Here is a 24,514-nt window from a genome sequence, read left to right as displayed (position 1 = left end):
AATAGAAGTAGGGTGAAGGCTTGAGAGAAACTTTCCTCTAACAGTAGAAAGCACCAAGGTAGTTTCGATAGTGTAGTGGTCATCACGTTTGCCTAACACGCGAAAGGTCCCCGGTTCGAGACCGGGCAGAAACACTGTGCATTGGATGCTTTTTTTGTGCACACTCTAAAACCTTATTATCTCAATGCAATTTTAAGAAGAGGTGGTCTTTGGACACAGTGAGCCGTGAGAAAATTTCTTTACCTTTGCAGACGAAACAAAGTTATCTCCATCGATCATCTGGGGGTTGTTCTTGGGCCTATTTTTATTTTATTTAAGCTATGTTGTATTGTTGGGGCCTTTACACCTGTGACATTGCTGTGAACGTTGTAAGTGGAAACGTTGGCAGGTGCAGACAGAAGAGTCAGAACTAAGCACACCCTGAGCCGTCAGGATGGCCGAGTGGTCTAAGGCGCCAGACTCAAGAGAGCTTGATCGTCAGTGATGCTGAGCCTTCTGGTCTCCTCATGGAGGCGTGGGTTCAAATCCCACTTCTGACAGGTCCCTTTTACACCCTTAAGTCTTCCTAATTTTTGCAGTGCATTCCCCAGACACACCACAATATTTGCAGGAACCTGTAGTAAATAAAGAGAAATCCACCAGGCTGGGCCCTCAATCACAATTCCATGTATTTCTGAAAGGGACACCTCAGGCACACCTTCCATTACATTTGCACTCCATCACAGTAACTGCCATGCTGGGTTTCGAAATAAGCATTTGATCCCATCATTTGTTGTGAGGCTCTCCTGCCACCTTTTGGGCAGAGAAGGCAGTGTTCCTGGAACAACACAGGCAGACATGTTCAACAGGGCTTCCTGGTTATGTGGGAGGAGCAGATTGCCAATGGTCCCCCCTTGCAAATTCTAATTTACATAAGGAAGACAGAGAGGTAGCTGGGAGTAGGCACTACACACGGACATTGCACTCCCTCTTGTGATTTGCAGCCAATTCTAGATTGAGTCGGAGGAAAGGAGGAGACTCGCCCAACAATGGCCATACTGGGAAGTCAGCCACTCTGGGTCTCCCAGGTGAATGTTTCAGGCCTGTGAGCCACTCATATAAATCTCGCCTGATCGAGCCTGATCGAGCGCTGAGCGAGCGCGTTTGAATGCAAATATCAAACACCACTTTCTCAGGTGCAAGAAATGGTGGGCCCTTCATTGCTTCTGGTGTGGAAGTCTATGGAGCAAGGGTCCAGGACTTGCAGAGGAGTACAAGTGCCAGAAAGTGGTTGCTGTTCTCATCTGTGCCTTTTTACTGCTCACTGGCCGATAGGAGATTGGCTGCCCCCTTCCTTGCTGGAAAGAAAAAACAACAACTTGAGAGAAAACATGACTTTGTGTGGCTCACTTATAGGGAGACGAGCCAAATAGCCCTGCTATTTTCTGAAAGACGCTTCAGTAATTGTTCAAAATGTATCTTGGCCACTCAGGCTCGTTGGTCTAGGGGTATGATTCTCGCTTTGGGTGCGAGAGGTCCCGGGTTCAAATCCCGGACGAGCCCATCCTGTGGAAGTTTTCAGGCTGCTTGTCATATAGGAGCCTTTCTTCTTTTCAATGCTATAAGACGCTGTGTATGTCGAGAAGGTTCCTTACCCTGCACGCTATTTTCCACTTTTGACATGATAAAGGAGTGCAGGACTTCGTTGCAACTGCTTTTCTGGGCTGGACCAGCAGTGTAGGAACATTACATGCAAAGTGTTTTTCTAGTGTCATTTCAGGATATGGTTTCCAAATCGCCTCTTGGAAAAAAAGTGGTCCTCATTCCTGTCTTCCAAAGAAAGAGAGACCGGGTAAGGAGAGCCCAACTTTGAGCTTCAAGGACGTTGGCCTTTAGTCTGTGCATTCCAACCCAATACATGCCAACAAGATTTCTGAGGTAGTGTCTGTTTCTGTAGTGTAGTGGTTATCACGTTCGCCTTACACGCGAAAGGTCCCTGGTTCGAGACCGGGCAGAAACAGCAGCTTGCTGTTTTTCACAGTGTTTGCATTTACTGGCTCACTTTATAGGAAAGCTGAGATAATAGAGGCTGTCTATTCCTCACCAGCCTGACGTAGTGTGCTCCAGAGATCTCAGTGACAGCTCGAAAAGAGAAGTGACGATAGCTTGCGCCATTCGCTTGCTCGCACTTTGCTCTGTAGGGTGGGCCTACTTCATGAAAGCAAGGCATGAGAGCAGAAATGCTTCTCTTGTCCTCACCACGAGCAGACACTTAAAGCAAACAAACTGTCTGAAGGACAGAGGCTTTTTAATCTCTTGTTTGATGACGGTCATGAAAAAGACAGCAATCATATTGCAGAACAGAGCAGCATGTACTGGCTAGCTGCCACTAACCCCTGGAGCTGTGTCAGAGGTGACTCTTGCGTGGCTCGTTGGTCTAGGGGTATGATTCTCGCTTAGGGTGCGAGAGGTCCCGGGTTCAAATCCCGGACGAGCCCTTTTTAGAGGTAAACATACAAACCCTACTAAAATTGCACTATGCCTGACTATTTCTCGTTATACTGGGTGCATTGTTGCACAACATATTTCCAACCTCAGAAGAAAAATGGATCACCATGCTTTATCTGCCTACCTGCTTAGTCTCAGTGTGTCCCAGGTGATGCTTTCCCAAGCTGTACTCGCTGGCATTTAGGCATCAGATATTTGCCTGTCGATGCCTGCACAAGTGAGTTTTGAATACGTCTAATTGCAAGCATGTTGGATGATATCTCTGAGGTTTTCACACTTGTTCTGCACATTCTGAGCCGCTGCTGATACTGCAGAATAGAAGTAGGGTGAAGGCTTGAGAGAAACTTTCCTCTAACAGTAGAAAGCACCAAGGTAGTTTCTGTAGTGTAGTGGTCATCACGTTTGCCTAACACGCGAAAGGTCCCCGGTTCGAGACCGGGCAGAAACACTGTGCATTGGATGCTTTTTTTGTGCACACTCTAAAACCTTATTATCTCAATGCAAGTTTAAGAAGAGGTGGTCTTTGGACACAGTGAGCCGTGAGAAAATTTCTTTACCTTTGCAGACGAAACAAAGTTATCTCCATCGATCATCTGGGGGTTGTTCTTGGGCCTATTTTTATTTTATTTAAGCTATGTTGTATTGTTGGGGCCTTTACACCTGTGACATTGCTGTGAACGTTGTAAGTGGAAACGTTGGCAGGTGCAGACAGAAGAGTCAGAACTAAGCACACCCTGAGCCGTCAGGATGGCCGAGTGGTCTAAGGCGCCAGACTCAAGAGAGCTTGATCTTCAGTGATGCTGAGCCTTCTGGTCTCCTCATGGAGGCGTGGGTTCAAATCCCACTTCTGACAGGTCCCTTTTACACCCTTAAGTCTTCCTAATTTTTGCAGTGCATTCCCCAGACACACCACAATATTTGCAGGAACCTGTACTAAATAAAGAGAAATCCACCAGGCTGGGCCCTCATTCACAATTCCATGTATTTCTGAAAGGGACACCTCAGGCACACCTTCCATTACATTTGCACTCCATCACAGTAACTGCCATGCTGGGTTTCGAAATAAGCATTTGATCCCATCATTTGTTGTGAGGCTCTCCTGCCACCTTTTGGGCAGAGAAGGCAGTGTTTCTGGAACAACACAGGCAGACATGTTCAACAGGGCTTCCTGGTTATGTGGGAGGAGCAGATTGCCAATGGTCCCCCCATGCAAATTCTAATTTACATAAGGAAGACAGAGAGGTAGCTGGGAGTAGGCACTACACACGGACATTGCACTCCCTCTTGTGATTTGCAGCCAATTCTAGATTGAGTCGGAGGAAAGGAGGAGACTCGCCCAACAATGGCCATACTGGGAAGTCAGCCACTCTGGGTCTCCCAGGTGAATGTTTCAGGCCTGTGAGCCACTCATATACATCTCGCCTGATCGAGCCTGATCGAGCGCTGAGCGAGCGCGTTTGAATGCAAATATCAAACACCACTTTCTCAGGTGCAAGAAATGGTGGGCCCTTCATTGCTTCTGGTGTGGAAGTCTATGGAGCAAGGGTCCAGGACTTGCAGAGGAGTACAAGTGCCAGAAAGTGGTTGCTGTTCTCATCTGTGCCGTTTTACTGCTCACTGGCCGATAGGAGATTGGCTGCCCCCTTCCTTGCTGGAGTGAAAAAACAACAACTTGAGAGAAAACATGACTTTGTGTGGCTCACTTATAGGGAGACGAGCCAAATAGCCCTGCTATTTTCTGAAAGACGCTTCAGTAATTGTTCAAAATGTATCTTGGCCACTCAGGCTCGTTGGTCTAGGGGTATGATTCTCGCTTTGGGTGCGAGAGGTCCTGGGTTCAAATCCCGGACGAGCCCATCCTGTGGAAGTTTTCAGGCTGCTTGTCATATAGGAGCCTTTCTTCTTTTCAATGCTATAAGACGCTGTGTATGTCGAGAAGGTTCCTTACCCTGCACGCTATTTTCCACTTTTGACATGATAAAGGAGTGCAGGACTTCGTTGCAACTGCTTTTCTGGGCTGGACCAGCAGTGTAGGAACATTACATGCAAAGTGTTTTTCTAGTGTCATTTCAGGATATGGTTTCCAAATCGCCTCTTGGAAAAAAAGTGGTCCTCATTCCTGTCTTCCAAAGAAAGAGAGACCGGGTAAGGAGAGCCCAACTTTGAGCTTCAAGGACGTTGGCCTTTAGTCTGTGCATTCCAACCCAATACATGCCAACAAGATTCCTGAGGTGGTGTCTGTTTCTGTAGTGTAGTGGTTATCACGTTCGCCTTACACGCGAAAGGTCGAGACCGGGCAGAAACAGCAGCTTGCTGTTTTTCACAGTGTTTGCATTTACTGGCTCACTTTATAGGAAAGCTGAGATAATAGAGGCTGTCTATTCCTCACCAGCCTGACGTAGTGTGCTCCAGAGATCTCAGTGACAGCTCGAAAAGAGAAGTGACGATAGCTTGCGCCATTCGCTTGCTCGCACTTTGCTCTGTAGGGTGGGCCTACTTCATGAAAGCAAGGCATGAGAGCAGAAATGCTTCTCTTGTCCTCACCACGAGCAGACACTTAAAGCAAACAAACTGTCTGAAGGACAGAGGCTTTTTAATTTCTTGTTTGATGACGGTCATGAAAAAGACAGCAATCATATTGCAGAACAGAGCAGCATGTACTGGCTAGCTGCCACTAACCCCTGGAGCTGTGTCAGAGGTGACTCTTGCGTGGCTCATTGGTCTAGGGGTATGATTCTCGCTTAGGGTGCGAGAGGTCCCGGGTTCAAATCCCGGACGAGCCCTTTTTAGAGGTAAACATACAAACCCTACTAAAATTGCACTATGCCTGACTATTTCTCGTTATACTGGGTGCATTGTTGCACAACATATTTCTAACCTCAGAAGAAAAATGGATCACCATGCTTTATCTGCCTACCTGCTTAGTCTCAGTGTGTCCCAGGTGATGCTTTCCCAAGCTGTACTCGCTGGCATTTAGGCATCAGATATTTGCCTGTCGATGCCTGCACAAGTGAGTTTTGAATACGTCTAATTGCAAGCATGTTGGATGATATCTCTGAGGTTTTCACACTTGTTCTGCACATTCTGAGCCGCTGCTGATACAGCAGAATAGAAGTAGGGTGAAGGCTTGAGAGAAACTTTCCTCTAACAGTAGAAAGCACCAAGGTAGTTTCTGTAGTGTAGTGGTCATCACGTTCGCCTAACACGCGAAAGGTCCACGGTTCGAGACCGGGCAGAAACACTGTGCATTGGATGCTTTTTTTGTGCACACTCTAAAACCTTATTATCTCAATGCAATTTTAAGAAGAGGTGGTCTTTGGACACAGTGAGCCGTGAGAAAATTTCTTTACCTTTGCAGACGAAACAAAGTTATCTCCATCGATCATCTGGGGGTTGTTCTTGGGCCTATTTTTATTTTATTTAAGCTATGTTGTATTGTTGGGGCCTTTACACCTGTGACATTGCTGTGAACGTTGTAAGTGGAAACGTTGGCAGGTGCAGACAGAAGAGTCAGAACTAAGCACACCCTGAGCCGTCAGGATGGCCGAGTGGTCTAAGGCACCAGACTCAAGAGAGCTTGATCTTCAGTGATGCTGAGCCTTCTGGTCTCCTCATGGAGGCGTGGGTTCAAATCCCACTTCTGACAGGTCCCTTTTACACCCTTAAGTCTTCCTAATTTTTGCAGTGCATTCCCCAGACACACCACAATATTTGCAGGAACCTGTAGTAAATAAAGAGAAATCCACCAGGCTGGGCCCTCAATCACAATTCCATGTATTTCTGAAAGGGACACCTCAGGCACACCTTCCATTACATTTGCACTCCATCACAGTAACTGCCATGCTGGGTTTCGAAATAAGCATTTGATCCCATCATTTGTTGTGAGGCTCTCCTGCCACCTTTTGGGCAGAGAAGGCAGTGTTCCTGGAACAACACAGGCAGACATGTTCAACAGGGCTTCCTGGTTATGTGGGAGGAGCAGATTGCCAATGGTCCCCCCTTGCAAATTCTAATTTACATAAGGAAGACAGAGAGGTAGCTGGGAGTAGGCACTACACACGGACATTGCACTCCCTCTTGTGATTTGCAGCCAATTCTAGATTGAGTCGGAGGAAAGGAGGAGACTCGCCCAACAATGGCCATACTGGGAAGTCAGCCACTCTGGGTCTCCCAGGTGAATGTTTCAGGCCTGTGAGCCACTCATATAAATCTCGCCTGATCGAGCCTGATCGAGCGCTGAGCGAGCGCGTTTGAATGCAAATATCAAACACCACTTTCTCAGGTGCAAGAAATGGTGGGCCCTTCATTGCTTCTGGTGTGGAAGTCTATGGAGCAAGGGTCCAGGACTTGCAGAGGAGTACAAGTGCCAGAAAGTGGTTGCTGTTCTCATCTGTGCCTTTTTACTGCTCACTGGCCGATAGGAGATTGGCTGCCCCCTTCCTTGCTGGAAAGAAAAAACAACAACTTGAGAGAAAACATGACTTTGTGTGGCTCACTTATAGGGAGACGAGCCAAATAGCCCTGCTATTTTCTGAAAGACGCTTCAGTAATTGTTCAAAATGTATCTTGGCCACTCAGGCTCGTTGGTCTAGGGGTATGATTCTCGCTTTGGGTGCGAGAGGTCCCGGGTTCAAATCCCGGACGAGCCCATCCTGTGGAAGTTTTCAGGCTGCTTGTCATATAGGAGCCTTTCTTCTTTTCAATGCTATAAGACGCTGTGTATGTCGAGAAGGTTCCTTACCCTGCACGCTATTTTCCACTTTTGACATGATAAAGGAGTGCAGGACTTCGTTGCAACTGCTTTTCTGGGCTGGACCAGCAGTGTAGGAACATTACATGCAAAGTGTTTTTCTAGTGTCATTTCAGGATATGGTTTCCAAATCGCCTCTTGGAAAAAAAGTGGTCCTCATTCCTGTCTTCCAAAGAAAGAGAGACCGGGTAAGGAGAGCCCAACTTTGAGCTTCAAGGACGTTGGCCTTTAGTCTGTGCATTCCAACCCAATACATGCCAACAAGATTTCTGAGGTAGTGTCTGTTTCTGTAGTGTAGTGGTTATCACGTTCGCCTTACACGCGAAAGGTCCCTGGTTCGAGACCGGGCAGAAACAGCAGCTTGCTGTTTTTCACAGTGTTTGCATTTACTGGCTCACTTTATAGGAAAGCTGAGATAATAGAGGCTGTCTATTCCTCACCAGCCTGACGTAGTGTGCTCCAGAGATCTCAGTGACAGCTCGAAAAGAGAAGTGACGATAGCTTGCGCCATTCGCTTGCTCGCACTTTGCTCTGTAGGGTGGGCCTACTTCATGAAAGCAAGGCATGAGAGCAGAAATGCTTCTCTTGTCCTCACCACGAGCAGACACTTAAAGCAAACAAACTGTCTGAAGGACAGAGGCTTTTTAATCTCTTGTTTGATGACGGTCATGAAAAAGACAGCAATCATATTGCAGAACAGAGCAGCATGTACTGGCTAGCTGCCACTAACCCCTGGAGCTGTGTCAGAGGTGACTCTTGCGTGGCTCGTTGGTCTAGGGGTATGATTCTCGCTTAGGGTGCGAGAGGTCCCGGGTTCAAATCCCGGACGAGCCCTTTTTAGAGGTAAACATACAAACCCTACTAAAATTGCACTATGCCTGACTATTTCTCGTTATACTGGGTGCATTGTTGCACAACATATTTCCAACCTCAGAAGAAAAATGGATCACCATGCTTTATCTGCCTACCTGCTTAGTCTCAGTGTGTCCCAGGTGATGCTTTCCCAAGCTGTACTCGCTGGCATTTAGGCATCAGATATTTGCCTGTCGATGCCTGCACAAGTGAGTTTTGAATACGTCTAATTGCAAGCATGTTGGATGATATCTCTGAGGTTTTCACACTTGTTCTGCACATTCTGAGCCGCTGCTGATACTGCAGAATAGAAGTAGGGTGAAGGCTTGAGAGAAACTTTCCTCTAACAGTAGAAAGCACCAAGGTAGTTTCTGTAGTGTAGTGGTCATCACGTTTGCCTAACACGCGAAAGGTCCCCGGTTCGAGACCGGGCAGAAACACTGTGCATTGGATGCTTTTTTTGTGCACACTCTAAAACCTTATTATCTCAATGCAAGTTTAAGAAGAGGTGGTCTTTGGACACAGTGAGCCGTGAGAAAATTTCTTTACCTTTGCAGACGAAACAAAGTTATCTCCATCGATCATCTGGGGGTTGTTCTTGGGCCTATTTTTATTTTATTTAAGCTATGTTGTATTGTTGGGGCCTTTACACCTGTGACATTGCTGTGAACGTTGTAAGTGGAAACGTTGGCAGGTGCAGACAGAAGAGTCAGAACTAAGCACACCCTGAGCCGTCAGGATGGCCGAGTGGTCTAAGGCGCCAGACTCAAGAGAGCTTGATCTTCAGTGATGCTGAGCCTTCTGGTCTCCTCATGGAGGCGTGGGTTCAAATCCCACTTCTGACAGGTCCCTTTTACACCCTTAAGTCTTCCTAATTTTTGCAGTGCATTCCCCAGACACACCACAATATTTGCAGGAACCTGTACTAAATAAAGAGAAATCCACCAGGCTGGGCCCTCATTCACAATTCCATGTATTTCTGAAAGGGACACCTCAGGCACACCTTCCATTACATTTGCACTCCATCACAGTAACTGCCATGCTGGGTTTCGAAATAAGCATTTGATCCCATCATTTGTTGTGAGGCTCTCCTGCCACCTTTTGGGCAGAGAAGGCAGTGTTTCTGGAACAACACAGGCAGACATGTTCAACAGGGCTTCCTGGTTATGTGGGAGGAGCAGATTGCCAATGGTCCCCCCATGCAAATTCTAATTTACATAAGGAAGACAGAGAGGTAGCTGGGAGTAGGCACTACACACGGACATTGCACTCCCTCTTGTGATTTGCAGCCAATTCTAGATTGAGTCGGAGGAAAGGAGGAGACTCGCCCAACAATGGCCATACTGGGAAGTCAGCCACTCTGGGTCTCCCAGGTGAATGTTTCAGGCCTGTGAGCCACTCATATACATCTCGCCTGATCGAGCCTGATCGAGCGCTGAGCGAGCGCGTTTGAATGCAAATATCAAACACCACTTTCTCAGGTGCAAGAAATGGTGGGCCCTTCATTGCTTCTGGTGTGGAAGTCTATGGAGCAAGGGTCCAGGACTTGCAGAGGAGTACAAGTGCCAGAAAGTGGTTGCTGTTCTCATCTGTGCCGTTTTACTGCTCACTGGCCGATAGGAGATTGGCTGCCCCCTTCCTTGCTGGAGTGAAAAAACAACAACTTGAGAGAAAACATGACTTTGTGTGGCTCACTTATAGGGAGACGAGCCAAATAGCCCTGCTATTTTCTGAAAGACGCTTCAGTAATTGTTCAAAATGTATCTTGGCCACTCAGGCTCGTTGGTCTAGGGGTATGATTCTCGCTTTGGGTGCGAGAGGTCCTGGGTTCAAATCCCGGACGAGCCCATCCTGTGGAAGTTTTCAGGCTGCTTGTCATATAGGAGCCTTTCTTCTTTTCAATGCTATAAGACGCTGTGTATGTCGAGAAGGTTCCTTACCCTGCACGCTATTTTCCACTTTTGACATGATAAAGGAGTGCAGGACTTCGTTGCAACTGCTTTTCTGGGCTGGACCAGCAGTGTAGGAACATTACATGCAAAGTGTTTTTCTAGTGTCATTTCAGGATATGGTTTCCAAATCGCCTCTTGGAAAAAAAGTGGTCCTCATTCCTGTCTTCCAAAGAAAGAGAGACCGGGTAAGGAGAGCCCAACTTTGAGCTTCAAGGACGTTGGCCTTTAGTCTGTGCATTCCAACCCAATACATGCCAACAAGATTCCTGAGGTGGTGTCTGTTTCTGTAGTGTAGTGGTTATCACGTTCGCCTTACACGCGAAAGGTCGAGACCGGGCAGAAACAGCAGCTTGCTGTTTTTCACAGTGTTTGCATTTACTGGCTCACTTTATAGGAAAGCTGAGATAATAGAGGCTGTCTATTCCTCACCAGCCTGACGTAGTGTGCTCCAGAGATCTCAGTGACAGCTCGAAAAGAGAAGTGACGATAGCTTGCGCCATTCGCTTGCTCGCACTTTGCTCTGTAGGGTGGGCCTACTTCATGAAAGCAAGGCATGAGAGCAGAAATGCTTCTCTTGTCCTCACCACGAGCAGACACTTAAAGCAAACAAACTGTCTGAAGGACAGAGGCTTTTTAATTTCTTGTTTGATGACGGTCATGAAAAAGACAGCAATCATATTGCAGAACAGAGCAGCATGTACTGGCTAGCTGCCACTAACCCCTGGAGCTGTGTCAGAGGTGACTCTTGCGTGGCTCATTGGTCTAGGGGTATGATTCTCGCTTAGGGTGCGAGAGGTCCCGGGTTCAAATCCCGGACGAGCCCTTTTTAGAGGTAAACATACAAACCCTACTAAAATTGCACTATGCCTGACTATTTCTCGTTATACTGGGTGCATTGTTGCACAACATATTTCTAACCTCAGAAGAAAAATGGATCACCATGCTTTATCTGCCTACCTGCTTAGTCTCAGTGTGTCCCAGGTGATGCTTTCCCAAGCTGTACTCGCTGGCATTTAGGCATCAGATATTTGCCTGTCGATGCCTGCACAAGTGAGTTTTGAATACGTCTAATTGCAAGCATGTTGGATGATATCTCTGAGGTTTTCACACTTGTTCTGCACATTCTGAGCCGCTGCTGATACAGCAGAATAGAAGTAGGGTGAAGGCTTGAGAGAAACTTTCCTCTAACAGTAGAAAGCACCAAGGTAGTTTCTGTAGTGTAGTGGTCATCACGTTCGCCTAACACGCGAAAGGTCCACGGTTCGAGACCGGGCAGAAACACTGTGCATTGGATGCTTTTTTTGTGCACACTCTAAAACCTTATTATCTCAATGCAATTTTAAGAAGAGGTGGTCTTTGGACACAGTGAGCCGTGAGAAAATTTCTTTACCTTTGCAGACGAAACAAAGTTATCTCCATCGATCATCTGGGGGTTGTTCTTGGGCCTATTTTTATTTTATTTAAGCTATGTTGTATTGTTGGGGCCTTTACACCTGTGACATTGCTGTGAACGTTGTAAGTGGAAACGTTGGCAGGTGCAGACAGAAGAGTCAGAACTAAGCACACCCTGAGCCGTCAGGATGGCCGAGTGGTCTAAGGCGCCAGACTCAAGAGAGCTTGATCTTCAGTGATGCTGAGCCTTCTGGTCTCCTCATGGAGGCGTGGGTTCAAATCCCACTTCTGACAGGTCCCTTTTACACCCTTAAGTCTTCCTAATTTTTGCAGTGCATTCCCCAGACACACCACAATATTTGCAGGAACCTGTAGTAAATAAAGAGAAATCCACCAGGCTGGGCCCTCAATCACAATTCCATGTATTTCTGAAAGGGACACCTCAGGCACACCTTCCATTACATTTGCACTCCATCACAGTAACTGCCATGCTGGGTTTCGAAATAAGCATTTGATCCCATCATTTGTTGTGAGGCTCTCCTGCCACCTTTTGGGCAGAGAAGGCAGTGTTCCTGGAACAACACAGGCAGACATGTTCAACAGGGCTTCCTGGTTATGTGGGAGGAGCAGATTGCCAATGGTCTCCCCTTGCAAATTCTAATTTACATAAGGAAGACAGAGAGGTAGCTGGGAGTAGGCACTACACACGGACATTGCACTCCCTCTTGTGATTTGCAGCCAATTCTAGATTGAGTCGGAGGAAAGGAGGAGACTCGCCCAACAATGGCCATACTGGGAAGTCAGCCACTCTGGGTCTCCCAGGTGAATGTTTCAGGCCTGTGAGCCACTCATATAAATCTCGCCTGATCGAGCCTGATCGAGCGCTGAGCGAGCGCGTTTGAATGCAAATATCAAACACCACTTTCTCAGGTGCAAGAAATGGTGGGCCCTTCATTGCTTCTGGTGTGGAAGTCTATGGAGCAAGGGTCCAGGACTTGCAGCGGAGTACAAGTGCCAGAAAGTGGTTGCTGTTCTCATCTGTGCCTTTTTACTGCTCACTGGCCGATAGGAGATTGGCTGCCCCCTTCCTTGCTGGAGTGAAAAAACAACAACTTGAGAGAAAACATGACTTTGTGTGGCTCACTTATAGGGAGACGAGCCAAATAGCCCTGCTATTTTCTGAAAGACGCTTCAGTAATTGTTCAAAATGTATCTTGGCCACTCAGGCTCGTTGGTCTAGGGGTATGATTCTCGCTTTGGGTGCGAGAGGTCCCGGGTTAAAATCCCGGACGAGCCCATCCTGTGGAAGTTTTCAGGCTGCTTGTCATATAGGAGCCTTTCTTCTTTTCAATGCTATAAGACGCTGTGTATGTCGAGAAGGTTCCTTACCCTGCACGCTATTTTCCACTTTTGACATGATAAAGGAGTGCAGGACTTCGTTGCAACTGCTTTTCTGGGCTGGACCAGCAGTGTAGGAACATTACATGCAAAGTGTTTTTCTAGTGTCATTTCAGGATATGGTTTCCAAATCGCCTCTTGGAAAAAAAGTGGTCCTCATTCCTGTCTTCCAAAGAAAGAGAGACCGGGTAAGGAGAGCCCAACTTTGAGCTTCAAGGACGTTGGCCTTTAGTCTGTGCATTCCAACCCAATACATGCCAACAAGATTCCTGAGGTAGTGTCTGTTTCTGTAGTGTAGTGGTTATCACGTTCGCCTTACACGCGAAAGGTCCCTGGTTCGAGACCGGGCAGAAACAGCAGCTTGCTGTTTTTCACAGTGTTTGCATTTACTGGCTCACTTTATAGGAAAGCTGAGATAATAGAGGCTGTCTATTCCTCACCAGCCTGACGTAGTGTGCTCCAGAGATCTCAGTGACAGCTCGAAAAGAGAAGTGACGATAGCTTGCGCCATTCGCTTGCTCGCACTTTGCTCTGTAGGGTGGGCCTACTTCATGAAAGCAAGGCATGAGAGCAGAAATGCTTCTCTTGTCCTCACCACGAGCAGACACTTAAAGCAAACAAACTGTCTGAAGGACAGAGGCTTTTTAATCTCTTGTTTGATGACGGTCATGAAAAAGACAGCAATCATAATGCAGAACAGAGCAGCATGTACTGGCTAGCTGCCACTAACCCCTGGAGCTGTGTCAGAGGTGACTCTTGCGTGGCTCGTTGGTCTAGGGGTATGATTCTCGCTTAGGGTGCGAGAGGTCCCGGGTTCAAATCCCGGACGAGCCCTTTTTAGAGGTAAACATACAAACCCTACTAAAATTGCACTATGCCTGACTATTTCTCGTTATACTGGGTGCATTGTTGCACAACATATTTCCAACCTCAGAAGAAAAATGGATCACCATGCTTTATCTGCCTACCTGCTTAGTCTCAGTGTGTCCCAGGTGATGCTTTCCCAAGCTGTACTCGCTGGCATTTAGGCATCAGATATTTGCCTGTCGATGCCTGCACAAGTGAGTTTTGAATACGTCTAATTGCAAGCATGTTGGATGATATCTCTGAGGTTTTCACACTTGTTCTGCACATTCTGAGCCGCTGCTGATACAGCAGAATAGAAGTAGGGTGAAGGCTTGAGAGAAACTTTCCTCTAACAGTAGAAAGCACCAAGGTAGTTTCTGTAGTGTAGTGGTCATCACGTTCGCCTAACACGCGAAAGGTCCCCGGTTCGAGACCGGGCAGAAACACTGTGCATTGGATGCTTTTTTTGTGCACACTCTAAAACCTTATTATCTCAATGCAAGTTTAAGAAGAGGTGGTCTTTGGACACAGTGAGCCGTGAGAAAATTTCTTTACCTTTGCAGACGAAACAAAGTTATCTCCATCGATCATCTGGGGGTTGTTCTTGGGCCTATTTTTATTTTATTTAAGCTATGTTGTATTGTTGGGGCCTTTACACCTGTGACATTGCTGTGAACGTTGTAAGTGGAAACGTTGGCAGGTGCAGACAGAAGAGTCAGAACTAAGCACACCCTGAGCCGTCAGGATGGCCGAGTGGTCTAAGGCGCCAGACTCAAGAGAGCTTGATCTTCAGTGATGCTGAGCCTTCTGGTCTCCTCATGGAGGCGTGGGTTCAAATCCCACTTCTGACAGGTCCCTTTTACACCCTTAAGTCTTCCTAATTTTTGCAGTGCATTCCCCAGACACACCACAATATTTGCAGGAACCTGTACTAAATAAAGAGAAATCCACCAGGCTGGGCCCTCATTCACAATTCCATGTATTTCTGAAAGGGACACCTCAGGCACACCTTCCATTACATTTGCACTCCATCACAGTAACTGCCATGCTGGGTTTCGAAATAAGCATTTGATCCCATCATTTGTTGTGAGGCTCTCCTGCCACCTTTTGGGCAGAGAAGGCAGTGTTCCTGGAACAACACAGGCAGACATGTTCAACAGGGCTTCCTGGTTATGTGGGAGGAGCAGATTGCCAATGGTCTCCCCTTGCAAATTCTAATTTACATAAGGAAGACAGAGAGGTAGCTGGGAGTAGGCACTACACACGGACATTGCACTCCCTCTTGTGATTTGCAGCCAATTCTAGATTGAGTCGGAGGAAAGGAGGAGACTCGCCCAACAATGGCCATACTGGGAAGTCAGCCACTCTGGGTCTCCCAGGTGAATGTTTCAGGCCTGTGAGCCACTCATATAAATCTCGCCTGATCGAGCCTGATCGAGCGCTGAGCGAGCGCGTTTGAATGCAAATATCAAACACCACTTTCTCAGGTGCAAGAAATGGTGGGCCCTTCATTGCTTCTGGTGTGGAAGTCTATGGAGCAAGGGTCCAGGACTTGCAGAGGAGTACAAGTGCCAGAAAGTGGTTGCTGTTCTCATCTGTGCCTTTTTACTGCTCACTGGCCGATAGGAGATTGGCTGCCCCCTTCCTTGCTGGAGTGAAAAAACAACAACTTGAGAGAAAACATGACTTTGTGTGGCTCACTTATAGGGAGACGAGCCAAATAGCCCTGCTATTTTCTGAAAGACGCTTCAGTAATTGTTCAAAATGTATCTTGGCCACTCAGGCTCGTTGGTCTAGGGGTATGATTCTCGCTTTGGGTGCGAGAGGTCCTGGGTTCAAATCCCGGACGAGCCCATCCTGTGGAAGTTTTCAGGCTGCTTGTCATATAGGAGCCTTTCTTCTTTTCAATGCTATAAGACGCTGTGTATGTCGAGAAAGTTCCTTACCCTGCACGCTATTTTCCACTTTTGACATGATAAAGGAGTGCAGGACTTCGTTGCAACTGCTTTTCTGGGCTGGACCAGCAGTGTAGGAACATTACATGCAAAGTTTTTTTCTAGTGTCATTTCAGGATATGGTTTCCAAATCGCCTCTTGGAAAAAAAGTGGTCCTCATTCCTGTCTTCCAAAGAAAGAGAGACCGGGTAAGGAGAGCCCAACTTTGAGCTTCAAGGACGTTGGCCTTTAGTCTGTGCATTCCAACCCAATACATGCCAACAAGATTCCTGAGGTGGTGTCTGTTTCTGTAGTGTAGTGGTTATCACGTTCGCCTTACACGCGAAAGGTCGAGACCGGGCAGAAACAGCAGCTTGCTGTTTTTCACAGTGTTTGCATTTACTGGCTCACTTTATAGGAAAGCTGAGATAATAGAGGCTGTCTATTCCTCACCAGCCTGACGTAGTGTGCTCCAGAGATCTCAGTGACAGCTCGAAAAGAGAAGTGACGATAGCTTGCGCCATTCGCTTGCTCGCACTTTGCTCTGTAGGGTGGGCCTACTTCATGAAAGCAAGGCATGAGAGCAGAAATGCTTCTCTTGTCCTCACCACGAGCAGACACTTAAAGCAAACAAACTGTCTGAAGGACAGAGGCTTTTTAATTTCTTGTTTGATGACGGTCATGAAAAAGACAGCAATCATATTGCAGAACAGAGCAGCATGTACTGGCTAGCTGCCACTAACCCCTGGAGCTGTGTCAGAGGTGACTCTTGCGTGGCTCATTGGTCTAGGGGTATGATTCTCGCTTAGGGTGCGAGAGGGCCCGGGTTCAAATCCCGGACGAGCCCTTTTTAGAGGTAAACATACAAACCCTACTAAAATTGCACTATGCCTGACTATTTCTCGTTATACTGGGTGCATTGTTGCACAACATATTTCTAACCTCAGAAGAAAAATGGATCACCATGCTTTATCTGCCTACCTGCTTAGTCTCAGTGTGTCCCAGGTGATGCTTTCCCAAGCTGTACTCGCTGGCATTTAGGCATCAGATATTTGCCTGTCGATGCCTGCACAAGTGAGTTTTGAATACGTCTAATTGCAAGCATGTTGGATGATATCTCTGAGGTTTTCACACTTGTTCTGCACATTCTGAGCCGCTGCTGATACAGCAGAATAGAAGTAGGGTGAAGGCTTGAGAGAAACTTTCCTCTAACAGTAGAAAGCACCAAGGTAGTTTCTGTAGTGTAGTGGTCATCACGTTCGCCTAACACGCGAAAGGTCCCCGGTTCGAGACCGGGCAGAAACACTGTGCATTGGATGCTTTTTTTGTGCACACTCTAAAACCTTATTATCTCAATGCAATTTTAAGAAGAGGTGGTCTTTGGACACAGTGAGCCGTGAGAAAATTTCTTTACCTTTGCAGACGAAACAAAGTTATCTCCATCGATCATCTGGGGGTTGTTCTTGGGCCTATTTTTATTTTATTTAAGCTATGTTGTATTGTTGGGGCCTTTACACCTGTGACATTGCTGTGAACGTTGTAAGTGGAAACGTTGGCAGGTGCAGACAGAAGAGTCAGAACTAAGCACACCCTGAGCCGTCAGGATGGCCGAGTGGTCTAAGGCGCCAGACTCAAGAGAGCTTGATCGTCAGTGATGCTGAGCCTTCTGGTCTCCTCATGGAGGCGTGGGTTCAAATCCCACTTCTGACAGGTCCCTTTTACACCCTTAAGTCTTCCTAATTTTTGCAGTGCATTCCCCAGACACACCACAATATTTGCAGGAACCTGTAGTAAATAAAGAGAAATCCACCAGGCTGGGCCCTCATTCACAATTCCATGTATTTCTGAAAGGGACACCTCAGGCACACCTTCCATTACATTTGCACTCCATCACAGTAACTGCCATGCTGGGTTTCGAAATAAGCATTTGATCCCATCATTTGTTGTGAGGCTCTCCTGCCACCTTTTGGGCAGAGAAGGCAGTGTTTCTGGAACAACACAGGCAGACATGTTCAACAGGGCTTCCTGGTTATGTGGGAGGAGCAGATTGCCAATGGTCCCCCCATGCAAATTCTAATTTACATAAGGAAGACAGAGAGGTAGCTGGGAGTAGGCACTACACACGGACATTGCACTCCCTCTTGTGATTTGCAGCCAATTCTAGATTGAGTCGGAGGAAAGGAGGAGACTCGCCCAACAATGGCCATACTGGGAAGTCAGCCACTCTGGGTCTCCCAGGTGAATGTTTCAGGCCTGTGAGCCACTCATATACATCTCGCCTGATCGAGCCTGATCGAGCGCTGAGCGAGCGCGTTTGAATGCAAATATCAAACACCACTTTCTCAGGTGCAAGAAATGGTGGGCCCTTCATTGCTTCTGGTGTGGAAGTCTTTGGAGCAAGGGTCCAGGACTTGCAGAGGAGTACAAGTGCCAGAAAGTGGTTGCTGTTCTCATCTGTGCCTTTTTACTGCTCACTGGCCGATAGGAGATTGGCTGCCCCCTTCCTTGCTGGAGTGAAAAAACAACAACTTGAGAGAAAACATGACTTTGTGTGGCTCACTTATAGGGAGACGAGCCAAATAGCCCTGCTATTTTCTGAAAGACGCTTCAGTAATTGTTCAAAATGTATCTTGGCCACTCAGGCTCGTTGGTCTAGGGGTATGATTCTCGCTTTGGGTGCGAGAGGTCCTGGGTTCAAATCCCGGACGAGCCCATCCTGTGGAAGTTTTCAGGCTGCTTGTCATATAGGAGCCTTTCTTCTTTTCAATGCTATAAGACGCTGTGTATGTCGAGAAGGTTCCTTACCCTGCACGCTATTTTCCACTTTTGACATGATAAAGGAGTGCAGGACTTCGTTGCAACTGCTTTTCTGGGCTGGACCAGCAGTGTAGGAACATTACATGCAAAGTGTTTTTCTAGTGTCATTTCAGGATATGGTTTCCAAATCGCCTCTTGGAAAAAAAGTGGTCCTCATTCCTGTCTTCCAAAGAAAGAGAGACCGGGTAAGGAGAGCCCAACTTTGAGCTTCAAGGACGTTGGCCTTTAGTCTGTGCATTCCAACCCAATACATGCCAACAAGATTCCTGAGGTGGTGTCTGTTTCTGTAGTGTAGTGGTTATCACGTTCGCCTTACACGCGAAAGGTCCCTGGTTTGAGACCGGGCAGAAACAGCAGCTTGCTGTTTTTCACAGTGTTTGCATTTACTGGCTCACTTTATAGGAAAGCTGAGATAATAGAGGCTGTCTATTCCTCACCAGCCTGACGTAGTGTGCTCCAGAGATCTCAGTGACAGCTCGAAAAGAGAAGTGACGATAGCTTGCGCCATTCGCTTGCTCGCACTTTGCTCTGTAGGGTGGGCCTACTTCATGAAAGCAAGGCATGAGAGCAGAAATGCTTCTCTTGTCCTCACCACGAGCAGACACTTAAAGCAAACAAACTGTCTGAAGGACAGAGGCTTTTTAATTTCTTGTTTGATGACGGTCATGAAAAAGACAGCAATCATATTGCAGAACAGAGCAGCATGTACTGGCTAGCTGCCACTAACCCCTGGAGCTGTGTCAGAGGTGACTCTTGCGTGGCTCATTGGTCTAGGGGTATGATTCTCGCTTAGGGTGCGAGAGGGCCCGGGTTCAAATCCCGGACGAGCCCTTTTTAGAGGTAAACATACAAACCCTACTAAAATTGCACTATGCCTGACTATTTCTCGTTATACTGGGTGCATTGTTGCACAACATATTTCTAACCTCAGAAGAAAAATGGATCACCATGCTTTATCTGCCTACCTGCTTAGTCTCAGTGTGTCCCAGGTGATGCTTTCCCAAGCTGTACTCGCTGGCATTTAGGCATCAGATATTTGCCTGTCGATGCCTGCACAAGTGAGTTTTGAATACGTCTAATTGCAAGCATGTTGGATGATATCTCTGAGGTTTTCACACTTGTTCTGCACATTCTGAGCCGCTGCTGATACAGCAGAATAGAAGTAGGGTGAAGGCTTGAGAGAAACTTTCCTCTAACAGTAGAAAGCACCAAGGTAGTTTCTGTAGTGTAGTGGTCATCACGTTCGCCTAACACGCGAAAGGTCCCCGGTTCGAGACCGGGCAGAAACACTGTGCATTGGATGCTTTTTTGTGCACACTCTAAAACCTTATTATCTCAATGCAATTTTAAGAAGAGGTGGTCTTTGGACACAGTGAGCCGTGAGAAAATTTCTTTACCTTTGCAGACGAAACAAAGTTATCTCCATCGATCATCTGGGGGTTGTTCTTGGGCCTATTTTTATTTTATTTAAGCTATGTTGTATTGTTGGGGCCTTTACACCTGTGACATTGCTGTGAACGTTGTAAGTGGAAACGTTGGCAGGTGCAGACAGAAGAGTCAGAACTAAGCACACCCTGAGCCGTCAGGATGGCCGAGTGGTCTAAGGCGCCAGACTCAAGAGAGCTTGATCGTCAGTGATGCTGAGCCTTCTGGTCTCCTCATGGAGGCGTGGGTTCAAATCCCACTTCTGACAGGTCCCTTTTACACCCTTAAGTCTTCCTAATTTTTGCAGTGCATTCCCCAGACACACCACAATATTTGCAGGAACCTGTAGTAAATAAAGAGAAATCCACCAGGCTGGGCCCTCAATCACAATTCCATGTATTTCTGAAAGGGACACCTCAGGCACACCTTCCATTACATTTGCACTCCATCACAGTAACTGCCATGCTGGGTTTCGAAATAAGCATTTGATCCCATCATTTGTTGTGAGGCTCTCCTGCCACCTTTTGGGCAGAGAAGGCAGTGTTCCTGGAACAACACAGGCAGACATGTTCAACAGGGCTTCCTGGTTATGTGGGAGGAGCAGATTGCCAATGGTCCCCCCTTGCAAATTCTAATTTACATAAGGAAGACAGAGAGGTAGCTGGGAGTAGGCACTACACATGGACATTGCACTCCCTCTTGTGATTTGCAGCCAATTCTAGATTGAGTCGGAGGAAAGGAGGAGACTCACCCAACAATGGCCATACTGGGAAGTCAGCCACTCTGGGTCTCCCAGGTGAATGTTTCAGGCCTGTAGCCACTCATATAAATCTCGCCTGATCGAGCCTGATCGAGCGCTGAGCGAGCGCGTTTGAATGCAAATATCAAACACCACTTTCTCAGGTGCAAGAAATGGTGGGCCCTTCATTGCTTCTGGTGTGGAAGTCTATGGAGCAAGGGTCCAGGACTTGCAGAGGAGTACAAGTGCCAGAAAGTGGTTGCTGTTCTCATCTGTGCCTTTTTACTGCTCACTGGCCGATAGGAGATTGGCTGCCCCCTTCCTTGCTGGAGTGAAAAAACAACAACTTGAGAGAAAACATGACTTTGTGTGGCTCACTTATAGGGAGACGAGCCAAATAGCCCTGCTATTTTCTGAAAGACGCTTCAGTAATTGTTCAAAATGTATCTTGGCCACTCAGGCTCGTTGGTCTAGGGGTATGATTCTCGCTTTGGGTGCGAGAGGTCCTGGGTTCAAATCCCGGACGAGCCCATCCTGTGGAAGTTTTCAGGCTGCTTGTCATATAGGAGCCTTTCTTCTTTTCAATGCTATAAGACGCTGTGTATGTCGAGAAAGTTCCTTACCCTGCACGCTATTTTCCACTTTTGACATGATAAAGGAGTGCAGGACTTCGTTGCAACTGCTTTTCTGGGCTGGACCAGCAGTGTAGGAACATTACATGCAAAGTTTTTTTCTAGTGTCATTTCAGGATATGGTTTCCAAATCGCCTCTTGGAAAAAAAGTGGTCCTCATTCCTGTCTTCCAAAGAAAGAGAGACCGGGTAAGGAGAGCCCAACTTTGAGCTTCAAGGACGTTGGCCTTTAGTCTGTGCATTCCAACCCAATACATGCCAACAAGATTCCTGAGGTGGTGTCTGTTTCTGTAGTGTAGTGGTTATCACGTTCGCCTTACACGCGAAAGGTCGAGACCGGGCAGAAACAGCAGCTTGCTGTTTTTCACAGTGTTTGCATTTACTGGCTCACTTTATAGGAAAGCTGAGATAATAGAGGCTGTCTATTCCTCACCAGCCTGACGTAGTGTGCTCCAGAGATCTCAGTGACAGCTCGAAAAGAGAAGTGACGATAGCTTGCGCCATTCGCTTGCTCGCACTTTGCTCTGTAGGGTGGGCCTACTTCATGAAAGCAAGGCATGAGAGCAGAAATGCTTCTCTTGTCCTCACCACGAGCAGACACTTAAAGCAAACAAACTGTCTGAAGGACAGAGGCTTTTTAATTTCTTGTTTGATGACGGTCATGAAAAAGACAGCAATCATATTGCAGAACAGAGCAGCATGTACTGGCTAGCTGCCACTAACCCCTGGAGCTGTGTCAGAGGTGACTCTTGCGTGGCTCATTGGTCTAGGGGTATGATTCTCGCTTAGGGTGCGAGAGGGCCCGGGTTCAAATCCCGGACGAGCCCTTTTTAGAGGTAAACATACAAACCCTACTAAAATTGCACTATGCCTGACTATTTCTCGTTATACTGGGTGCATTGTTGCACAACATATTTCTAACCTCAGAAGAAAAATGGATCACCATGCTTTATCTGCCTACCTGCTTAGTCTCAGTGTGTCCCAGGTGATGCTTTCCCAAGCTGTACTCGCTGGCATTTAGGCATCAGATATTTGCCTGTCGATGCCTGCACAAGTGAGTTTTGAATACGTCTAATTGCAAGCATGTTGGATGATATCTCTGAGGTTTTCACACTTGTTCTGCACATTCTGAGCCGCTGCTGATACAGCAGAATAGAAGTAGGGTGAAGGCTTGAGAGAAACTTTCCTCTAACAGTAGAAAGCACCAAGGTAGTTTCTGTAGTGTAGTGGTCATCACGTTCGCCTAACACGCGAAAGGTCCCCGGTTCGAGACCGGGCAGAAACACTGTGCATTGGATGCTTTTTTTGTGCACACTCTAAAACCTTATTATCTCAATGCAATTTTAAGAAGAGGTGGTCTTTGGACACAGTGAGCCGTGAGAAAATTTCTTTACCTTTGCAGACGAAACAAAGTTATCTCCATCGATCATCTGGGGGTTGTTCTTGGGCCTATTTTTATTTTATTTAAGCTATGTTGTATTGTTGGGGCCTTTACACCTGTGACATTGCTGTGAACGTTGTAAGTGGAAACGTTGGCAGGTGCAGACAGAAGAGTCAGAACTAAGCACACCCTGAGCCGTCAGGATGGCCGAGTGGTCTAAGGCGCCAGACTCAAGAGAGCTTGATCGTCAGTGATGCTGAGCCTTCTGGTCTCCTCATGGAGGCGTGGGTTCAAATCCCACTTCTGACAGGTCCCTTTTACACCCTTAAGTCTTCCTAATTTTTGCAGTGCATTCCCCAGACACACCACAATATTTGCAGGAACCTGTAGTAAATAAAGAGAAATCCACCAGGCTGGGCCCTCATTCACAATTCCATGTATTTCTGAAAGGGACACCTCAGGCACACCTTCCATTACATTTGCACTCCATCACAGTAACTGCCATGCTGGGTTTCGAAATAAGCATTTGATCCCATCATTTGTTGTGAGGCTCTCCTGCCACCTTTTGGGCAGAGAAGGCAGTGTTTCTGGAACAACACAGGCAGACATGTTCAACAGGGCTTCCTGGTTATGTGGGAGGAGCAGATTGCCAATGGTCCCCCCATGCAAATTCTAATTTACATAAGGAAGACAGAGAGGTAGCTGGGAGTAGGCACTACACACGGACATTGCACTCCCTCTTGTGATTTGCAGCCAATTCTAGATTGAGTCGGAGGAAAGGAGGAGACTCGCCCAACAATGGCCATACTGGGAAGTCAGCCACTCTGGGTCTCCCAGGTGAATGTTTCAGGCCTGTGAGCCACTCATATACATCTCGCCTGATCGAGCCTGATCGAGCGCTGAGCGAGCGCGTTTGAATGCAAATATCAAACACCACTTTCTCAGGTGCAAGAAATGGTGGGCCCTTCATTGCTTCTGGTGTGGAAGTCTTTGGAGCAAGGGTCCAGGACTTGCAGAGGAGTACAAGTGCCAGAAAGTGGTTGCTGTTCTCATCTGTGCCTTTTTACTGCTCACTGGCCGATAGGAGATTGGCTGCCCCCTTCCTTGCTGGAGTGAAAAAACAACAACTTGAGAGAAAACATGACTTTGTGTGGCTCACTTATAGGGAGACGAGCCAAATAGCCCTGCTATTTTCTGAAAGACGCTTCAGTAATTGTTCAAAATGTATCTTGGCCACTCAGGCTCGTTGGTCTAGGGGTATGATTCTCGCTTTGGGTGCGAGAGGTCCTGGGTTCAAATCCCGGACGAGCCCATCCTGTGGAAGTTTTCAGGCTGCTTGTCATATAGGAGCCTTTCTTCTTTTCAATGCTATAAGACGCTGTGTATGTCGAGAAGGTTCCTTACCCTGCACGCTATTTTCCACTTTTGACATGATAAAGGAGTGCAGGACTTCGTTGCAACTGCTTTTCTGGGCTGGACCAGCAGTGTAGGAACATTACATGCAAAGTGTTTTTCTAGTGTCATTTCAGGATATGGTTTCCAAATCGCCTCTTGGAAAAAAAGTGGTCCTCATTCCTGTCTTCCAAAGAAAGAGAGACCGGGTAAGGAGAGCCCAACTTTGAGCTTCAAGGACGTTGGCCTTTAGTCTGTGCATTCCAACCCAATACATGCCAACAAGATTCCTGAGGTGGTGTCTGTTTCTGTAGTGTAGTGGTTATCACGTTCGCCTTACACGCGAAAGGTCCCTGGTTTGAGACCGGGCAGAAACAGCAGCTTGCTGTTTTTCACAGTGTTTGCATTTACTGGCTCACTTTATAGGAAAGCTGAGATAATAGAGGCTGTCTATTCCTCACCAGCCTGACGTAGTGTGCTCCAGAGATCTCAGTGACAGCTCGAAAAGAGAAGTGACG

The 24,514-nt window shown here is 47.1% G+C and overlaps 39 non-coding genes across 39 annotated transcripts; all 39 read left to right on the top strand.

Moving 5' to 3' along the window:
* The first annotated feature begins 61 nt into the window (after window positions 1–61).
* On the top strand, window positions 62–134 carry TRNAV-AAC (transfer RNA valine (anticodon AAC)). Its single transcript has one exon. It is a non-coding gene; the product is annotated as a tRNA-Val (tRNA).
* Window positions 135–427: 293 nt separating this feature from the next.
* TRNAL-CAA (transfer RNA leucine (anticodon CAA)) lies at window positions 428–539 on the top strand. The gene is made up of 2 exons: window positions 428–465; window positions 494–539. It is a non-coding gene; the product is annotated as a tRNA-Leu (tRNA).
* A 931-nt stretch (window positions 540–1,470) lies between these two features.
* On the top strand, window positions 1,471–1,542 carry TRNAP-UGG (transfer RNA proline (anticodon UGG)). Its single transcript has one exon. It is a non-coding gene; the product is annotated as a tRNA-Pro (tRNA).
* A 384-nt stretch (window positions 1,543–1,926) lies between these two features.
* On the top strand, window positions 1,927–1,999 carry TRNAV-UAC (transfer RNA valine (anticodon UAC)). Its single transcript has one exon. It is a non-coding gene; the product is annotated as a tRNA-Val (tRNA).
* Window positions 2,000–2,405: 406 nt separating this feature from the next.
* Window positions 2,406–2,477, top strand: TRNAP-AGG (transfer RNA proline (anticodon AGG)). The gene has a single exon. It is a non-coding gene; the product is annotated as a tRNA-Pro (tRNA).
* A 385-nt stretch (window positions 2,478–2,862) lies between these two features.
* TRNAV-AAC (transfer RNA valine (anticodon AAC)) lies at window positions 2,863–2,935 on the top strand. Its single transcript has one exon. It is a non-coding gene; the product is annotated as a tRNA-Val (tRNA).
* A 293-nt stretch (window positions 2,936–3,228) lies between these two features.
* Window positions 3,229–3,340, top strand: TRNAL-CAA (transfer RNA leucine (anticodon CAA)). Its single transcript has 2 exons — window positions 3,229–3,266; window positions 3,295–3,340. It is a non-coding gene; the product is annotated as a tRNA-Leu (tRNA).
* A 931-nt stretch (window positions 3,341–4,271) lies between these two features.
* Window positions 4,272–4,343, top strand: TRNAP-UGG (transfer RNA proline (anticodon UGG)). Its single transcript has one exon. It is a non-coding gene; the product is annotated as a tRNA-Pro (tRNA).
* An 855-nt stretch (window positions 4,344–5,198) lies between these two features.
* On the top strand, window positions 5,199–5,270 carry TRNAP-AGG (transfer RNA proline (anticodon AGG)). The gene has a single exon. It is a non-coding gene; the product is annotated as a tRNA-Pro (tRNA).
* Window positions 5,271–5,655: 385 nt separating this feature from the next.
* TRNAV-AAC (transfer RNA valine (anticodon AAC)) lies at window positions 5,656–5,728 on the top strand. Its single transcript has one exon. It is a non-coding gene; the product is annotated as a tRNA-Val (tRNA).
* Window positions 5,729–6,021: 293 nt separating this feature from the next.
* On the top strand, window positions 6,022–6,133 carry TRNAL-CAA (transfer RNA leucine (anticodon CAA)). Its single transcript has 2 exons — window positions 6,022–6,059; window positions 6,088–6,133. It is a non-coding gene; the product is annotated as a tRNA-Leu (tRNA).
* A 931-nt stretch (window positions 6,134–7,064) lies between these two features.
* On the top strand, window positions 7,065–7,136 carry TRNAP-UGG (transfer RNA proline (anticodon UGG)). Its single transcript has one exon. It is a non-coding gene; the product is annotated as a tRNA-Pro (tRNA).
* Window positions 7,137–7,520: 384 nt separating this feature from the next.
* On the top strand, window positions 7,521–7,593 carry TRNAV-UAC (transfer RNA valine (anticodon UAC)). Its single transcript has one exon. It is a non-coding gene; the product is annotated as a tRNA-Val (tRNA).
* A 406-nt stretch (window positions 7,594–7,999) lies between these two features.
* On the top strand, window positions 8,000–8,071 carry TRNAP-AGG (transfer RNA proline (anticodon AGG)). The gene has a single exon. It is a non-coding gene; the product is annotated as a tRNA-Pro (tRNA).
* Window positions 8,072–8,456: 385 nt separating this feature from the next.
* TRNAV-AAC (transfer RNA valine (anticodon AAC)) lies at window positions 8,457–8,529 on the top strand. Its single transcript has one exon. It is a non-coding gene; the product is annotated as a tRNA-Val (tRNA).
* Window positions 8,530–8,822: 293 nt separating this feature from the next.
* Window positions 8,823–8,934, top strand: TRNAL-CAA (transfer RNA leucine (anticodon CAA)). Its single transcript has 2 exons — window positions 8,823–8,860; window positions 8,889–8,934. It is a non-coding gene; the product is annotated as a tRNA-Leu (tRNA).
* Window positions 8,935–9,865: 931 nt separating this feature from the next.
* Window positions 9,866–9,937, top strand: TRNAP-UGG (transfer RNA proline (anticodon UGG)). The gene has a single exon. It is a non-coding gene; the product is annotated as a tRNA-Pro (tRNA).
* An 855-nt stretch (window positions 9,938–10,792) lies between these two features.
* TRNAP-AGG (transfer RNA proline (anticodon AGG)) lies at window positions 10,793–10,864 on the top strand. Its single transcript has one exon. It is a non-coding gene; the product is annotated as a tRNA-Pro (tRNA).
* Window positions 10,865–11,249: 385 nt separating this feature from the next.
* Window positions 11,250–11,322, top strand: TRNAV-AAC (transfer RNA valine (anticodon AAC)). The gene has a single exon. It is a non-coding gene; the product is annotated as a tRNA-Val (tRNA).
* Window positions 11,323–11,615: 293 nt separating this feature from the next.
* TRNAL-CAA (transfer RNA leucine (anticodon CAA)) lies at window positions 11,616–11,727 on the top strand. Its single transcript has 2 exons — window positions 11,616–11,653; window positions 11,682–11,727. It is a non-coding gene; the product is annotated as a tRNA-Leu (tRNA).
* A 1,387-nt stretch (window positions 11,728–13,114) lies between these two features.
* Window positions 13,115–13,187, top strand: TRNAV-UAC (transfer RNA valine (anticodon UAC)). Its single transcript has one exon. It is a non-coding gene; the product is annotated as a tRNA-Val (tRNA).
* A 406-nt stretch (window positions 13,188–13,593) lies between these two features.
* TRNAP-AGG (transfer RNA proline (anticodon AGG)) lies at window positions 13,594–13,665 on the top strand. Its single transcript has one exon. It is a non-coding gene; the product is annotated as a tRNA-Pro (tRNA).
* A 385-nt stretch (window positions 13,666–14,050) lies between these two features.
* TRNAV-AAC (transfer RNA valine (anticodon AAC)) lies at window positions 14,051–14,123 on the top strand. The gene has a single exon. It is a non-coding gene; the product is annotated as a tRNA-Val (tRNA).
* Window positions 14,124–14,416: 293 nt separating this feature from the next.
* On the top strand, window positions 14,417–14,528 carry TRNAL-CAA (transfer RNA leucine (anticodon CAA)). Its single transcript has 2 exons — window positions 14,417–14,454; window positions 14,483–14,528. It is a non-coding gene; the product is annotated as a tRNA-Leu (tRNA).
* A 931-nt stretch (window positions 14,529–15,459) lies between these two features.
* On the top strand, window positions 15,460–15,531 carry TRNAP-UGG (transfer RNA proline (anticodon UGG)). Its single transcript has one exon. It is a non-coding gene; the product is annotated as a tRNA-Pro (tRNA).
* Window positions 15,532–16,386: 855 nt separating this feature from the next.
* On the top strand, window positions 16,387–16,458 carry TRNAP-AGG (transfer RNA proline (anticodon AGG)). Its single transcript has one exon. It is a non-coding gene; the product is annotated as a tRNA-Pro (tRNA).
* Window positions 16,459–16,843: 385 nt separating this feature from the next.
* On the top strand, window positions 16,844–16,916 carry TRNAV-AAC (transfer RNA valine (anticodon AAC)). Its single transcript has one exon. It is a non-coding gene; the product is annotated as a tRNA-Val (tRNA).
* A 293-nt stretch (window positions 16,917–17,209) lies between these two features.
* TRNAL-CAA (transfer RNA leucine (anticodon CAA)) lies at window positions 17,210–17,321 on the top strand. The gene is made up of 2 exons: window positions 17,210–17,247; window positions 17,276–17,321. It is a non-coding gene; the product is annotated as a tRNA-Leu (tRNA).
* Window positions 17,322–18,252: 931 nt separating this feature from the next.
* Window positions 18,253–18,324, top strand: TRNAP-UGG (transfer RNA proline (anticodon UGG)). The gene has a single exon. It is a non-coding gene; the product is annotated as a tRNA-Pro (tRNA).
* Window positions 18,325–18,708: 384 nt separating this feature from the next.
* On the top strand, window positions 18,709–18,781 carry TRNAV-UAC (transfer RNA valine (anticodon UAC)). Its single transcript has one exon. It is a non-coding gene; the product is annotated as a tRNA-Val (tRNA).
* Window positions 18,782–19,187: 406 nt separating this feature from the next.
* TRNAP-AGG (transfer RNA proline (anticodon AGG)) lies at window positions 19,188–19,259 on the top strand. Its single transcript has one exon. It is a non-coding gene; the product is annotated as a tRNA-Pro (tRNA).
* Window positions 19,260–19,644: 385 nt separating this feature from the next.
* On the top strand, window positions 19,645–19,717 carry TRNAV-AAC (transfer RNA valine (anticodon AAC)). The gene has a single exon. It is a non-coding gene; the product is annotated as a tRNA-Val (tRNA).
* Window positions 19,718–20,009: 292 nt separating this feature from the next.
* Window positions 20,010–20,121, top strand: TRNAL-CAA (transfer RNA leucine (anticodon CAA)). The gene is made up of 2 exons: window positions 20,010–20,047; window positions 20,076–20,121. It is a non-coding gene; the product is annotated as a tRNA-Leu (tRNA).
* A 930-nt stretch (window positions 20,122–21,051) lies between these two features.
* TRNAP-UGG (transfer RNA proline (anticodon UGG)) lies at window positions 21,052–21,123 on the top strand. The gene has a single exon. It is a non-coding gene; the product is annotated as a tRNA-Pro (tRNA).
* Window positions 21,124–21,978: 855 nt separating this feature from the next.
* Window positions 21,979–22,050, top strand: TRNAP-AGG (transfer RNA proline (anticodon AGG)). Its single transcript has one exon. It is a non-coding gene; the product is annotated as a tRNA-Pro (tRNA).
* Window positions 22,051–22,435: 385 nt separating this feature from the next.
* Window positions 22,436–22,508, top strand: TRNAV-AAC (transfer RNA valine (anticodon AAC)). The gene has a single exon. It is a non-coding gene; the product is annotated as a tRNA-Val (tRNA).
* Window positions 22,509–22,801: 293 nt separating this feature from the next.
* TRNAL-CAA (transfer RNA leucine (anticodon CAA)) lies at window positions 22,802–22,913 on the top strand. The gene is made up of 2 exons: window positions 22,802–22,839; window positions 22,868–22,913. It is a non-coding gene; the product is annotated as a tRNA-Leu (tRNA).
* A 931-nt stretch (window positions 22,914–23,844) lies between these two features.
* Window positions 23,845–23,916, top strand: TRNAP-UGG (transfer RNA proline (anticodon UGG)). Its single transcript has one exon. It is a non-coding gene; the product is annotated as a tRNA-Pro (tRNA).
* A 384-nt stretch (window positions 23,917–24,300) lies between these two features.
* On the top strand, window positions 24,301–24,373 carry TRNAV-UAC (transfer RNA valine (anticodon UAC)). The gene has a single exon. It is a non-coding gene; the product is annotated as a tRNA-Val (tRNA).
* The last annotated feature ends 141 nt before the right edge of the window (window positions 24,374–24,514 follow it).

Source organism: Lissotriton vulgaris, chromosome 10, assembly GCF_964263255.1.
Source record: "Lissotriton vulgaris chromosome 10, aLisVul1.2, whole genome shotgun sequence".
Lineage (NCBI taxonomy): Eukaryota > Metazoa > Chordata > Amphibia > Caudata > Salamandridae > Lissotriton > Lissotriton vulgaris.
Note: the sequence above shows the minus strand (reverse complement) of the source record. Positions and strands in the feature narration are given on the sequence as shown.